Here is a 16,271-nt window from a genome sequence, read left to right on the forward strand (position 1 = left end):
GACCCCAGCCTTCTTCCATTCTGGGATGTCTTACCTACCTTCCTTCATGTCAGAATTCGAGATACTAATATTGTACTGAGTCAGATTTGCAAGCTAGTGGAGAAGGTAATGGGGAGGGCTTTCTGAATGCCATTGAGGAGCCTTGAAGCTATTGGCTGTCCCTGTGGGCGTATGGACTTTCCATCCCTGGTGCCAAATGGATTCCTTAGTAAAGGGAGACTGAATTCTTTGAGAATTGAGGAAAGCTGGTTGACATTAGAGAGGGACGGGAAAGGGCCCTTACTAAGAGAGGCTTTGTACTTACTGACCAGAGTTGCTTAGTTCAGTGAACTGTTCACAGCTGTATAGGGGAATTGTTTCCAGAGAATGAGTTCAAGAAAACAGAGAGGCCCCAGGAGGAATTAATTATTAAGGCTCATGGGAGTTAAAGAAGGCAGGGGCATTCTATAGGCCAAAGGTCAGATCCTCCTTCCATGCAGTTCCTAGGAAATGACTTCTGAACTTCCAAACTGAATGAGAAGTTGAGGGGAATGAATATAGCAGAAAGTTAGTTGTGGGCTACTTTGGAGAGGTGGGGAAGAAAGGCCCTGGCTGAATGAGAAGAGAAGAGGAATGGAAAACTTTCCCTCCAACCTTTAAGAAGAGCAGTGAGTTTAAAGTATACAACGAAAGATCAGATCTGATGAAGGTCTTGCTAACAAGGTAGGTCAGGGTGCCTGATGTCTGAGACCAAGTCTTTTGCAAGCCTAAGAGTCTTCCCTCGTGTTACATTCAGGGGGTGCCAGCTTAGGGAGGCAGAACTCAGGAGCGTGGTTCTTTTAGTGGCTTCTTCTCCCATCATTGGCCTAACAAACTGGACTGTTTGTTTATTTCTTTGGGCCTTATCAATTTTGTGATGAAAAAGATTTTAAGAGGGGATGGCCATGTGTTGGAATGGAACATATCCAGAGCAGGGTGGTTAATCCCAGCTGCTAATGTAATCAGGGTTTACATGGTATTTGTCAGCATGACCCTTTCTCTACCACCCTCCCAAGTGGAAAGGAGATAAATCAGAGGTTAGTAATTAAAATACATGGGCTGAAGAGGACGTTCAGAACAGTATCTACTGAGACAGATCCTTCCCCTGACTTCTTCCCACCACCAACATCTTGAGTGACTACCTAATGCCCTCCTACAGAGAATGGTGGGATCACTTTGGCTTCCCAGCCCAGTCCACATCCACATTTCTCATCTTACCTCTATGCAGTGTCGATTGTTGAGCAGATGATGTTAAGAAAACTGGCTCACAATATGGAGAAAGGTGAAACTACAGTCTCCTACAAATCTGGGCCCTAGGTGGATTAAGGACTGAAATGTGAAAGGTAAAAATATGAAGTCAAGTGAAGACAATACTGGATAACATTTTAGTGGGTTAATGGTGAGAAGAACTTTTTAATAAAGATTCCAGTAAAGCACAAATTGTAAAGCAAAACATTGATGAATGAAGTTATAAAATTAAGGATTCCTGTGTTAACAGGAAGATACCACATTGGGTGATACCAGAAGAGTCTGGTATCCAAAAGATAGGAGGACTTTCTAGAAGTCAGTATGTAGAACAAATCAAATCTAGAAGATGGGAAATAGTAGAAAAATTGGCAGAGTACATGAGCTAGCAGTTCACAAAGGAGGAAATCCAAAGGGGTAATAAATACATGAAGCAACAATCAGAATCATTGATTCAGAGAAATGCAAGTCAAAATAACTAGTTAACACCTAATGCCTTCTATGCAGGAGCCTGAAAAAGATTAGGAAGTTTGTAATGTCACATCTTGGAAGAGCTAGAAAACATGGTCCCATTCACTGTTGGGGGAGTAGCCTAGTTGGGACTATTTCAAGAGAATGATCTGGTAGCGCATGGATAAATTAAGTATGCATATATTCTGTGACCTATCCATCCAATTCATGGGTGTACACTCTGGAGGGATTCTTAGGGTCATGAGGAAACTTCTAGGAGAGATGCTTATCACAGTGCTGGTTTTAGAGGCAGGAAGTGAAGACCAACTTAGAAAAATGCATTAATAAAAATTAATGGGTACATGCTATGGAATACTTTGCAGCAATTAGAAGGGAATCTTAGATATACATACAGCAAATGGATAGATCCTAACAGGGTAGATCTAAGTAAAACAAAAACCAAAAAAAACCCCAAAACACATAAACCCAAAATAGCGTGGTATGCATGGCACAATACTATTGAAGTAAATTAGAATATAGACACACAAGAATGTATATTTTTCTGAGACACATACAAATTCAAGGATATGTGTTAGTCCCCGACAGCAGTTTGACTGTGGGTGAAGGGGAATGAGAAAAGAATGAGGATAGAAGGAAGTTTGCTGAGGCATTAGTTTTCTGTTGCTAAAACAAATTGCCACAAACTTCGCGACTTTCAACAACACCTATTCCTGAGCTCACAGTTCTGCAGGTGAGAAATCTGGTGCAGCCTGGGTATGCCTGGGTTCCCTGCCGAGGGTAGTACATGGCTGAAATCAAGGTGCTAGGTTGCCTGAGTTTTTGTCTGGCGGCTCTGGGGAAAAGTCTGCCTCTAAGCGGAGTTTCCTGTGGTTGCAGGACTGAAGTCCCTGTTCTCTTGCAGGTTGTAAGCCAGGGACACTGCCAGATTTTAGAAGCTACCTGCATTCCTTCCTATGTGTTCCCTCCATCTTCAAGCCAGCATGCTCATGCTTCTAATCTCTTGATTTCCTTTCCAGTGACGAGACAGAGGACACTCTGCTTTTAAAGGGCTCACGTGATTAGATCATGGCCACTCTGATAACCTTAATTATCATAAATAACCTCAGTTACGCTGTTTCACAGCAGCACCTAGATTAGCATTCCACTGAATAACCTACCACACTGACCTGGGGATCAGATATTCCTTTTAGAGTCTTTGACCTCCAGAAAAGGCTTTCGTGTTTCTTTGTTCATAGTTTCTTCATCTAGTATTCCTAGCCTGCAAAGACCTCATCTGCACCTTAAATCTTGACTTGCTCTGGGAGTAAATGTATCATAGAATGCACCAGGAAGAACCTGATCTTGCCTTGAATATAATGAGCTGTGTGCATTCTTGTTATGCAGGAAGCCGCCTTAGGCTTATCTAGCTGAAGTCAGTGTTCCAAACCCCACAAAAGCACATGTTCTTATGAGTGATTTGATTTTGTCAGGCTGTCTCATCTGTTCCCAACAGCTTGCCAAGTATGGCAGGTACATTCCCCCAAGATGGGGTTGATGTTGTTCATTAATGGCTTTGAAGAGTAGATTTTCATTTACATTTTCCAGGTCCTTCTAGCTTGGGGCTCTTTTCCTAGTATTCTGGTGCCCAGCCTTGGTCTGCATTATCTTTGGCTAGGGCTTGCCTGCCTTGGCATCAGAAATTCAGCCTCTTGAGGTGCTTGGATGGCTCAGTTGGTTAAGCATCCAACTCTTGATATTAGCTCAGGTCCTGATCTTGTGGTCATGGGATTGGAGCCCTGATTTGGGCTCTCTGCTGAGTGTGGAGTCTGCTTGAGATTCTCTCTCTCTCTCTCTCTCTCTCTCTCTCCCCCCCACACACTCTTTCTCTCAAAAAAAAAAAAAAACACGGAATAAAAAAAGAAATGCATTCTCCTGACAGTGCAGAAGAAAGATTCTGCCTGAGATGTCAAGGTTTCCTCCTGAGTCCACTCTCAAGAGTTATCAAGCAAGCATAACATCTGCCTATCCGTTTTGCTGCAAAGTAGTCCCTTTGGAAAATGCACAGAGTAAAAATATGAGGTGAGGAAAAGACTTTATGCAGCCAGAGTGACTTGGGAAACCATCTGTTTATCTTCATTTATTCTAGGAGGGATATCAGGGGTTTAGGTGCCTAACAGCTATTGCTATTAATTACTTTTGTGCCTTTCTAGAATAATAGATGAGAATAATAATGCATGTGAGAATCAAAGAAAAAGTCCTCTAGCATTCAGACTTTGGACTTCCTGTTTCCAGTTGCTTTCCGCAGGTTTTAAGGAACGCCTTCATAGTTATGTGTGTGTCATGTAGTGTTTTTCCAGGCCCGCCACCATGTCTTCAATCAAGCAGTTCTTTTTTTAAACTATTTTATATGTTTATATGTCGGGGTGACTTTTCCTTGAAACCAAGTGTTCTCAGTACCCGGTGCCAGAATCTAGTGTTCATTTTTAACCGTTCTCCGCTGTTTCACAGCTCCTAACAATTCACAAGTTAATTTTTGTAAGCCACAACGCAAAAGCCTAAGCGTAAAACAGTAGCTAAACGTTGACATGCCGGCAGTTGCGGGCAGAATGACGTATGCGGATTGTATGGCCTCCTAATGGGTTGAGAAAGGGGCCAGGTCTTTATGAGGGGAATGATGTGTACACAGTTCCATAGACCTTAATTTTGTGGATGACTAAGAGGTATTTAACAGCAATTAATTATGTGAGTTGTTAAGGGTTATTACATTTTATTATTCATAAACTGAAATTGGTGCATTACTGGAGCTTATTATGGACTCTAATTTGGTATTTTGCTAATAAGCCCAGTTGCCCTGTAATGTCTGGCAGGGAGCCTGCTGCTGTCTAAACACAGGGGTGGCTGCGGTTCTGCGGGGTTTGGGCAGAAGCTTCTTGCCAGTTCACCACCAGAGTGGTACTCAGCTGTTTGTTTTTATTCACTACTGTTCTTGCTTTTTAGTCACACATTACACTTACTATTATTAATTTAATTTGTCATTTGTGATACAGTTAACCAGGTAATGTGTAGTGGTACACATCGTCGCCAGAAATACTTTTTTAAGTTTGTCTTTAAATTCCAGCTGGTTAACGCGCAGTGTAACATTAGTTTTAGGTGTGCAGCGTGGTGATTCAGCACTTCCGTACGTCACCGGGTGCTCATCGCAAAAAGTGCATGCCTTCAGCCCCATCACCTGTGTAATCCACCCCCCCCCCCCATTACTTCCCATCTGGTCACCATCAGTTCTTTGTAGTTGACATATGTTTTCAAACAGACTGTAAATTATATATGTATTTATATGTGCATGGCTGTGGATGTATATATCGAGAAGCAAAGGTCTGTTGCGCAAACCTTTGTGTGTCATCTTCTCCAGAATTGCTAGGACTGTAGCACTGTCTTTCCATTAAAATTAAAGAAAAAATAGATGACTTAGGTGAGCTGTGAATCTTCTGTACCCACTGAGTAGATGGCCATTAAAAAAAAAGTTTCAGATCCATGGCTCATGAAAAAAAATTCTTTTTTTTTCTTTCTGAGTACACTATCGTGGGATCTCATCAAGAGGCATAAATTGAATATAAACTTTTAGAAGAGAAGAAGTAGAAAAACCAATTTATCTCTTGACTTCCCGTAGAAATGTCTCTAACTCTTATCACCAACAAATAATCTAGGAATATACAGGTGAAAATACCATGTATTTTCATCTTCCTTCTTTTTAAGAGGCAGCTTTTTTTAATACCTCCCCCCCCCCCACCCCCAGCCAATCTGCAGTTAGAGGAGTGAGTCGAATGATTTGTCCAACTTGTTCAGCTGTGGCAAGGGAAGAATATGTTCCAGTGTGGTGTTTTCTAAACCCAGTTTGCAGCAGGGACCTGGCTCAGCCACGTACTCTAGGCCTGATTATAGTTTGGACTCACTCTTCAGGTTACGTCATCCAGGACCTGCATGACAGAACGTTGCCTGCGATTTCTCCATGGAAGAGGCAAGGGAAGACTCACAGGGAAGGATTGCTTTCATTTTGGTCTAGCTTTCTTTCCCACTTCCGAAGAGTCTTCATGTAATCACTTACTGCTTCTACCTCAGTCATAATTTGCTTAGCAGAACCTGTACATTTTAGAATTATCCACTGGGAATCATCTGATCTTTCTTTGCAAAAACAAAACAGTTGTGATCACATAAAAATTTTAAAGCACTATATATTGATCAAACAGTTTGATACGACTATGGAGTTAAGAGACTTGAATGCTTTAAAAAAACAACTACTCCTTTTGGTTTTGTGTGGCATTTGAAACACAGATCCGGGTGTGTAAATGTTTCTCATGGCCGGAGCCTCTCCCACATTCTTTGCCGTGTTTGTCAGCTGAAAGTTTGGCCACTGGTTAAAACTCCTGTCCAGTGAAATGGTTTGTCCAGTTTCCCTCCATGAGGAAGTACATCCATAAGTATCACTAGACTCCCAGCCACCAGCTGGTTCTTTTTAAGGTACTCTCTGTCATTACATAAGGCCAAGAGGGCTTCTCTGGAATTGTAATGGGTGACTTGACTTTTCCCACAGCTAAGATTTTCCACAGATTTCGTGGGGTCATCTTTGGAATTGTAATAGGTGACTTGACTTTTCCCACAGCTAAGGAGATTTTCAACAGATTTCGTGGGGGGTCATCTCTGGGGACTTCCTTAAGAGTAAGCTCTCAGTTGATTTGAAAGGCAGCCTTGGTTGTGCAAAGTGGACCCTTGGTTAAGCATAGAGGAAACTACCCTAGTTTTTCTGGGAACTCTATTAGGATATGCTTGTTAGCTATTTTAGCACAGAATCCCCAAATATTAGAGGCCAACCATAATAAATTTTGTTTCTAATTCACATCATAGCCAGGTCTGGGCCAGCATCTCTTCTGGATGGCTCTCCTCTAAGAAATGGCTCCCGTTCCAGTGGTGACTCAGGAATTTAAGCTCCTTCATTGTGTGGCTCTGTAGTGTTGGAGTCCCTCACTCACCCCAGCTATTGAAAGCTGTCAAGATGTTAACTGACATTCTCCTAGGAGATTTTAGGGGCTAGGTCAGGAAGTGTAATCCTAGCTGTGACTGCATAACTTTATTGAGCAAGGGATGCTGGGAAGTGAGGTTATCTTGTGTGTCCAGAAAGAGGAAATGGGATTGGTGAACAGGTAGGCAGGTACAGCTACAAATATCATCATGGAGCCTTTCTTCCTCATTTGTACTCCTGAACTGATGGCCAGTCCCTAGACAACCATTCTTCAGAGTGTTAAAAGGTAAACTGAGGCATATTAAAATTATGGAAGACTTTGAGCAAAATTTATTGAAATCAAGCAGTGCCAAAACAGAAGTGGTTAACAGCACCAGGCTGACAGGAATCAGGGTAAGGTGCAGAAGCAAAGAAAGGAAAATATTTGATTGGTTACAGCTTAAAGCCCAGTTGGCTGTTTGGTTGTCCTTAGGTTTTGATTTCGTAACCTCGAAGTGCTTACTGGCTATTTTGGTTTGCTCATGGAGGCCGCCGTGGCATTCAAGCCACTTGAGTCTACGCCACCTTGCTCAGTTTAACAAATGCTTGCTAACTAGCTCCTCTTCTTAGGCAACAAGCAGGGCCCTTTCCCGCTCTGCCTCCGCTCTGGATGAACACTGAGTAATTTAGAGTGGGGGAATCGACTTTTTCAGGCATGTTTATATTATTATTATTATTCATTTTTTATTTTTCTATTGACTAAATTGCCCCATTGAAACTTGCCAAAATGTCAACTTGGGGGCAGCCTTCTCTGCTAAGATGAACTGATAAATGGTCTTGTGTAGTAGAAGGGAGACTTCCTCCAAGGAAGCCCCATAGCACTTCCATGAGGCTGCTACAAGTGACCAGTTCAACTTTGCTCCCTTCCTCAGACCAGTGGCTTCATAGGGTAGAGCACAGAGGTTAAGAGCATGGTCTTGGCTTTGAGTCCTGGGTGAGACACTTGGAGCAGTGAGATCTTAAGGTTTAAATGAAATGAACCATATGAAGCCCTAACCCAGAATCTGGAGTGGAGCTCTGAATATATCTTCATTCTTGTTATTGTTATCTGTTATTATTGAGAAGGAAGGACCATCTTCAGTTGGTGAGTTGGCTCATGACCATGATATGGTTTGGAATCTTTAATAATTTCAAACCTTGGAGGTTGCTTTTCTTCATTCTTTTTCCTTCCTGCCCCCATTCACCCTCACTTTTTGATTCCAAAACTAGACCTTTGTCTCATCAGGTGGCTCCTTCTCATTATTTTCAACAGGGTAGATCCAAAACTGACTGTAAAAAGACATATTTTATTTGTTTTGCATAATACTGTAAATAAACCAAAGCTGGCAGGTAAAATGTCAGGGGTTTCTAACTAAAAATGTGAAGATCCCATTCCTCAAAAAACAAGAAGATCTTACAACATTAGGCCTGCATGCCAGTGGGGCCAGAGACATTGGGGGTGTCGTCTTCCTCTCACCTGGGTAGGTGAGTCCTATCAAGTTCACTGCAGCCCCCACCACTTCCTGTGTTTCATCTGACACTAAGGCTGGGTTGGGGCAGTCATTATTCATCATTGTATTTGTACCTTTGTTTTATAATTGTTGAGTGACACTCTTTTTCTCATGAATAACTATATTAAAAAAAAAAGAGGAAAACAAAAGATAGACCGTGGTGTTAAATATATCAGGAAAATTGGAGAAAGCATAATTCTTTGTGAAAGTGAAGACTTTTCATGTGTCTGAGAATAAAGCATGTGCCAATTTTGAAAGAATAAAAGCTAGCATGCTTCACTCCCTTATATTACCAGTTTGGCCCCTGAAGGCAATTGTGCTTGCTACTTGGGGAGGAAGGCTCACAATTGAATATAATGATGTGTTAGAATAGATAGTACAACAAATGTCATGGGCAGTCTGAAGGAGGGCTTTGTATTTTTCTTGATTGAATTTAATTGCGGTACAGTGACATTTAAAAATTATTGATGTCTATAAATTCTCTTTTCATTGGGAACTCACGAACTTTTGGAGAAGACCATAGAGATGAAAGAGGTCTTACAGAGAATATAATCCAATGCCCTCATGTTCAGATGAAGGAAACTGAGACCCAAAGAAAAAGTAAGTCTGATCACACAACCAAAGCTGAGACTCAAATCTGCCTCCCAGAGCAGTGCTTCAGTGTTCTGGCTGTTCAGGGAGACAGTTGAATGCCCCAGGAAGAGGTTTGCCTGCTTGGAGAGCAGGGTTAGAGACCATATGGAGCCTCACGTGGCTTTTTATTTTCCAGGCATTAAAGTGAAAGTAATCAAGGTTTAAGGCATGCCATGAAAGGCTGTAATAGTAGGTCTGTAATTGTGGAAGTGGAATATTCCATGATGATAAGGGTAGATTCCAAGAATACAGAGGGGATCAGAGATGGAGGAAAATATAATAGTTATTTGTTGTAAGCAATATTATAGAGAGGGACTTGTAAAAACAAAATGTAACATGACTTGAGGACTCCTAAATCTTGATCAGATACACTTGGAATAGCAAGTTTTACTATTTCAGTCTAGATAGAGCAAACAGTTTTAGCAAATCTAAAATTCAGCAATTATAAATGAAGAACCCGAATATAGTAATTGATGACTTGGTTGGCAGAGATCTATTATTTTATTGAATCTTCAGGAAAGAGGTTGAAGGAATGAAGGTGGATTATCAGGATCCGTGGAACAAGTTCAGAGCTAGAAAAAGAAAAATTCCAAAATTTGATGGATTTGATAAAAATATGGCTTACAGTAGCTGAGCTGCAGGAATGGGTCTTTCTTTCTTTCAAAAAATTTTTAATTTTATTTTGAGAGAGAGATCACACAAGCAAGGCATGGGCAAAGAGAAGAAGACAGAACTCCAAGCAGGCTCTGCACTATCAGCACAGAGCCCAGTTTGGGGCTCGAACTCATGAGTGGTGAGATCATGACCTGAGTTGAGATCAAGAGTCAGATTCTTTTTTTTTTTTTTAAATTTAATGTTTGTTTATTTTTGAGAGAGAGAGACTGAACATGAGCAGAGGAGGGGCAGAGAGAGGGAGACACAGATCCGAAGCAGGCTCCAGGCTCTGACATGTCAGCATAGAGCCCGATGTGGGACTCGAAGTCACAAACCACAAGATCATGACCCAAGCCGAAGTCAGACGCTTAAGCTTAACCAACTGAGCCACCCAGGCGCCCCTCAAGAGTCAGATTCTTAACCCAGTGTGCCACCTAATGCCCCTCTTACTTCATTTAAAAATTTCAGTAAAATGTATTTATTGCTCATCAGCTTTCAGTTACTTGAAAGTTAATGGGTACTGACTATAGTAAGGGAGAGGGCACACTCCCATACTCCTGGTTGGGATGGATTGTGGCACAAGTGTGTTCAGAGGGCAGTGTGTTGATACAGATCAAAACAAAAATTTGCATGGTTTATGACCTAAAGATTCCGTTTTTAGAATTTCATTTCCAGTATACCCTCTAAAATTCAGCTAGCAGGATATTTACAGAAGCATTGGCCATCATAACAAAAAACGTAAGTTGGAAACAAACCAAATGCCCAATAGGGAAATGCTCAAACGGAGTACCTTTATAAAATGGAAAGGTATGTAGCCATTTTCAATATTTTGGATGAATATTACTTGATGATAAAGAAGAGAATTCGTAATATTGTTAAATGTGAAAAGAACATGAATCACAATTTTAAATTATTTTTTTTTTTTTTTTTTTTATGAAATTTATTGACAAATTGGTTTCCATACAACACCCAGTGCTCATCCCAAAAGGTGCCCTCCTCAATACCCATCACCCACCCTCTCCTCCCTCCCACCCCCCATCAACCCTCAGTTTGTTCTCAGTTTTTAAGTCTCTTATGCTTTGGCTCTCTCCCATTCTAACCTCTTTTTTTTTTTTTTTCCTTCCCCTCCCCCATGGGTTCCTGTGAAGTTTCTCAGGATCCACATAAGAGTGAAACCATATGGTATCTGTCTTTCTCTGTATGGCTTATTTCACTCAGCATCACACTCTCCAGTTCCATCCACGTTGCTACGAAAGGCCATATTTCATTTTTTCTCATTGCCACGTAATATTCCATTGTGTATATAAACCACAATTTCTTTATCCATTCATCAGTTGATGGACATTTAGGCTCTTTCCATAATTTGGCTATTGTTGAGAGTGCTGCTATGAACATTGGGGTACACGTGGCCCTATGCATCAGCGCTCCTGTATCCCTTGGATAAATTCCTAGCAGTGCTATTGCTGGGTCATAGGGTAGGTCTATTTTTAATTTTCTGAGGAACCTCCACACTGCTTTCCAGAGCGGCTGCACCAATTTGCATTCCCACCAACAGTGCAAAAGGGTTCCCGTTTCTCCACATCCTCTCCAGCATCTATAGTCTCCGGATTTGTTCATTTTGGCCACTCTGACTGGCGTGAGGTGATACCTGAGTGTGGTTTTGATTTGTATTTCCCTGATAAGGAGCGACGCTGAACATCTTTTCATGTGCCTGTTGGCCATCCGGATGTCTTCTTTAGAGAAGTGTCTATTCATGTTTTCTGCCCATTTCTTCACTGGGTTATTTGTTTTTCGGGTGTGGAGTTTGGTGAGCTCTTTATAGATTTTGGATACTAGCCCTTTGTCCGATATGTCATTTGCGAATATCTTTTCCCATTCCGTTGGTTGCCTTTTAGTTTTGTTGGTTGTTTCCTTGGCTGTGCAGAAGCTTTTTATCTTCATAAGGTCCCAGTAATTCACTTTTGTTTTTAATTCCCTTGCCTTTGGGGATGTGTCGAGTAAGAGATTGCTACGGCTGAGGTCAGAGAGGTCTTTTCCTGCTTTCTCCTCTAAGGTTTTGATGGTTTCCTGTCTCACATTTAGGTCCTTTATCCATTTTGAGTTTATTTTTGTGAATGGTGTGAGAAAGTGGTCTAGTTTCAACCTTCTGCATGTTGCTGTCCAGTTCTCCCAGCACCACAATTTTAAATTATAAAGATTAATAGATACTAGTAAAGCTATAAGATTGTCATCACTGGTTGTTACTGGTGTTAATAATCACCTGATAATATTTTCCTAATGTCTATGTTCCAAACTGTATTTGTACTTTAGCAATACAAATTTATCATTTAGTAATTAAAAACCCAACCCCATAATCAAACAGAAATTTCCTCTCTTAGCTGAAACTGGCCTCAGTTCTACTGGCTACAGAATCATATCCTCAGCCCATTAACTGTTTTGTATTTGTCTTAACATCTTGTGCAGATGCCACACATGATCTACTAAACAACACATTTTTAAAGCTTTGTATAAAGTCTTTCTCTAGGAGATCCTGGACATGCCACACATAAAGCTTTCTTAGAAGCAAACAATCCATGGGGTTCCTTCATTATTCCGATCTGGTAACGGCTGGATTGTTGTTAGCAGTCTGCTGTGTGTTTCATTTAATTTTTTTTTTTAACATTTATTTATTTTTGAGACAGAGAGAGACAGAGCATAAACAGGGGAGGGTCAGAGAGAGGGAGACACAGAATCTGAAACAGGCTCCAGGCTCTGAACTGTCAGCACAGAGCCCGACGCAGGGCTCGAACCCACGGACTGCAAGATCATGACCTGAGCTGAAGTCGGCCGCCCAACCAACTGAGCCACCCAGGCACCCCTGCTGTGTGCTTCATTTAAATCTGCTCTTGGTTTCAAAGAGCAAAGTGCCCTCTGCAAGGAGCAAAGCCCAGATTTTTTTTTATACTCTATCACAAATAACTGGTGATTTCATTTTTTTTATTTCAATGTTTTAAAAAAGAAAACAATGTTAGAGTTTAACAGAACACTTGAGATTATATACCCTAGTCTCAAAATTTACAGATAATACAACTGAGACCTGGAAAAATTAAGTGATTTCCCCAGGGTCATAGTGAGTGCCAGAGATGCCTAAGTAAACGTCAGCCCGTATGCCCAACAGCATCTTGAGTGGCCTGCCTATGTGGTCTACCAACAGAAAGGATTGGTGAAATTACACTAGATAATTTCAAATACAAAATGGCAGCCAGAGAATGGTAAAACCTCCTTTTTCCCTTTCCAGGGGGTAAACTTTTAGCTTTATAGGAGTCCTGAGGGCTTCTCTGTCTGGCCTCTCTTTCTTTTCTCTTTTCTGCCCTTCTGCCTTTCCCATCCAGGTCAAGAATAGGAAGGACATTACCGATGACTCTTTTGTGGGATGGCCCCTGGCTGCTTAGTGGGGGAAGGCTTTGCGCCTCTGATTTTTCTGAGAGGAGCATCTATGGACAAACAGTCTGGCTAATGAAGCTTTATTCTCACATGGGAAAACCTCCTGCTTTATTATAGTAAATGGCTGTCTAAAATATATATAATACTATGGAATGGTTTCTCATGATACAATATTAAATTAGAAAAAAACAAGGAGGAGAAAAAGTCATGTTGAAAAAGAGAATGAGACAATCAGGGATATCTGAACACTGAATATTTGATAAAATTAAAGAATTATGATTCATTTTTTAAGCATGATAATATTGTTTTTTTTAAAGATGTATACAAAATATTTACTGATGAAATTAACTGATGTCTGGGATTTGTTAGAGAATAATCCAAGGCATGGAGTGGGGAAGTAGGTGGTCTATGCGGATTAAATAAGATTTAATTGGTAAAGATTTAGTTGATTACTAACGGATTGTAATCATTGAAAGCGAGTGAGGAGTATGTGGATGCTTGTTGAATTATTCTGTTTTTTGCAATGTTTGCTATTTTGGATCATATAAGTTTAAAGGACTCCTACTCGGGGGTTCAATGGGGAAAGCGAGAACTCCAGTTTGAGTACTCAGGGCTTAGAGAGGGGGACTGATAGGGTGAGCAGAATCCCACCGTGTGGGATCATCAGTCTTTCTGGATTCACTAAATGATAGATTGCAGGATGAATGACTGAACAGCCAAGCCTGATTATTCTGATTCTGGTGCAGGGCAGTTTCCAATGAAGTGCAAGTTAGTGCCTCCTGTAAGACACGGCCTGGTTAGCACCTGTAGTTTCAGATTGGGGTTATTTATTTATTTATTCAACATTGTACTTTGTAGTGCCTCCTGAGTCCGACATGTTTTGAACTTGCTGTATGACTAGCCTTTTTTTCTTTTTCTTTTTTAAGTTTGTACTTTCTGACCATCTTCACCCTTTTTGCCTACTCCCTACACCTCCACCTCTGGCAACTACCAATCTGTCCTTTGTATCTATGACTTGTTTTTTTTTTTTAATATTACATATGTAAGTGAGATTATACAGTATTTGTCTTCTGTTAACTTACTTTACGTAACGTAATTCCCTCAAAGTCCATCCATGTTGTCACAAATGACAGGATTTCCTTCTTTATTTATGGCTAATATTCTGCTACACACACACACACACACACACACACACACACACACACACAACTTCTTTCTCGATTCATCTGTCAATGGCTACTTAGGTTGTTTCCATATCGTGACTTATAAATAATGCTTTCCTGAACTTGGGGGTGCAGGTGTCCTTTTGAGAGTAGTTTTTGTCTCCTTCAGATAAATACCCAGATGTGGAGTTGCTGGATCATATGCTAGTTCTATTTTTAATTTTTGAGCAACCTCTGTACTATTTTCTTTTGTGGCAGTATGAATTTATGTTCCTATCACCTTTTTGAAATGGCAGAATTGTATCCTTCTTTTGTCGTCCAAGCAGATTTTTTCTGCAGAAGTCTAGTATTTTTTAAGAGCTCAGTTTGAGTTGGCTAACAAAGCACACACTGTGATCAGCTCATAGACTTCGTGGCTGTTTGTTTCTCATTCTGGACTCCAGAACCACAAGAAGGGAGCACTGAAAACCACACAGACACTTACTGAGAAGAAAAATAGGTTTATATTGCTCAGACACTTTACCTCCCATCTGAAAGACTTGGGAATTAGAGTGTTATGTGTGCAAAGGTTTCAGTACTGACAGAGGCCAACAGAGTTAAAGGTATCTGAGGCAAGGATGTACCAGTAGGCACTAAGGTAAAGCTGATCCAGAATAATCCTGTTGACTCATTCCTCATCTGCTATCCATTTCCTCAGCTTTACCCAGGAAACCCTGTATTTCCCTCAGGCTAGCATTTCAGTTGGTTTTGTTTTCTTACTGGGATCCTTCCACTAGCCTATGATCTACTTGCTTATTGTAACTTCAGCACTTAGTACAACACTAAGCAAATAAGCGTTTCGTAGTCATTTTTGATAGGATACAAGAGATAATATGTCCCTGGAGGCATGTGGAATATTGTAATCCTGAAGATGAGGAAAACAGAATTAGCAGACAGGAGTAGGCCCTAGAGGCAGTTCACAGTCTGCTTTTCACTTACGGATACTGAAACCCAGGGAGGTCCATTGACTTGTTCAAAGGTACATGTAATAGAACCAGACTAGAACTCAGTCCCCGGTGCTCATGGTTTTTCTAGCATATCACATTACTTATTACTTACAGGATGGCAAGTTGGTGATTAGTTTGCATACTGAGATAAGGAGGATCTCTGAGAGGGTACTGGATATTTGTCTATTTATGTCATGTTGGTGTATAAAGTGATGGGTACTGGCACAAAGCAGCTATAAGAGGAAAGAGAAGAAAGACGGGTCTTCAGTAATATCATAAGAACTTTAGATGAATCATTTCTAATCAAATCTAATACTCAGAGGAGATTAGATTTAGGATTTGTCGTAGAAACATTTATGGATCTGGGTAAAACTTATCTTTCCTACCTTTCAGGACCATGCCTTCTCCTCTCCTCCATTTGGTAGGACCCCGGGATGTCTGCCTCCCTCATTGTGCAAGACCTTCATCTTTAATGTTCCACCCAAGCTTGTTCGCAAGATCTTCCAAAAACTTCCCTTACCTCTGTGCTAATCTCCCCCCAGCACCTTGAGGCCACAAGTAGAGATGCAAGTCCCCAAAAGTCATTGATTCTGCTCTGTGGCGGTAAATTATCTTTCCTGCATCATTAATTTCCCCTTCCTCATACCATCTTGCTCTATTTATCCCATATTGAGGAATAACAAACAAAAACCTCTCTTGATGAGCCCAACACCTTCAGTTAGCAGCCCACTTCTGTTGACTCCTATTGACAACAAAACTTCTATTTACAAAAAATATTTAAAACAAAACTCACTGTTTCTAATTACCCTCTTCCCATTCTTTCCTAAATTCTTCCAGGGGGTTTGCCTCTGCCACACCTTCTTTCAAGGGGTGTCATGTCACTTTTTCTGGTCAAGGTCACGTGATCTCCACATTGATAAAGCCGTAGTAGTTTCTCACTTCTTGCTTTAGTTATCAGCATCATTGACACAGTTGGTTGTTTTGTTCTCCTGGAAGAACTTTCTTTATTTTGTTTTTTGTATACTTCCTCTCCATTTTGCTGGTTTTCCTTTGCTGATTTTCTTCCCAGCCATTTAATGTTGGAGAGTCTTGGGACTTAGTGCTTGGACCCCACCTCTACTCCACCTACACTTATAATCCCTTGGTGATTTCACCT

At 40.9% G+C, this 16,271-nt stretch overlaps 1 protein-coding gene across 1 annotated transcript in view; it reads left to right on the top strand.

Moving 5' to 3' along the window:
- The window catches only part of ADAMTS12 (ADAM metallopeptidase with thrombospondin type 1 motif 12), a 348,871-nt gene that overhangs the window by 39,836 nt on the left and 292,764 nt on the right, over nucleotides 1-16,271 (top strand). The gene's annotated exons all lie outside the window — the stretch shown is intronic.

The sequence above is a fragment of the Prionailurus viverrinus genome, chromosome A1, assembly GCF_022837055.1.
Source record: "Prionailurus viverrinus isolate Anna chromosome A1, UM_Priviv_1.0, whole genome shotgun sequence".
Classification (NCBI taxonomy): Eukaryota; Metazoa; Chordata; class Mammalia; order Carnivora; family Felidae; genus Prionailurus; species Prionailurus viverrinus.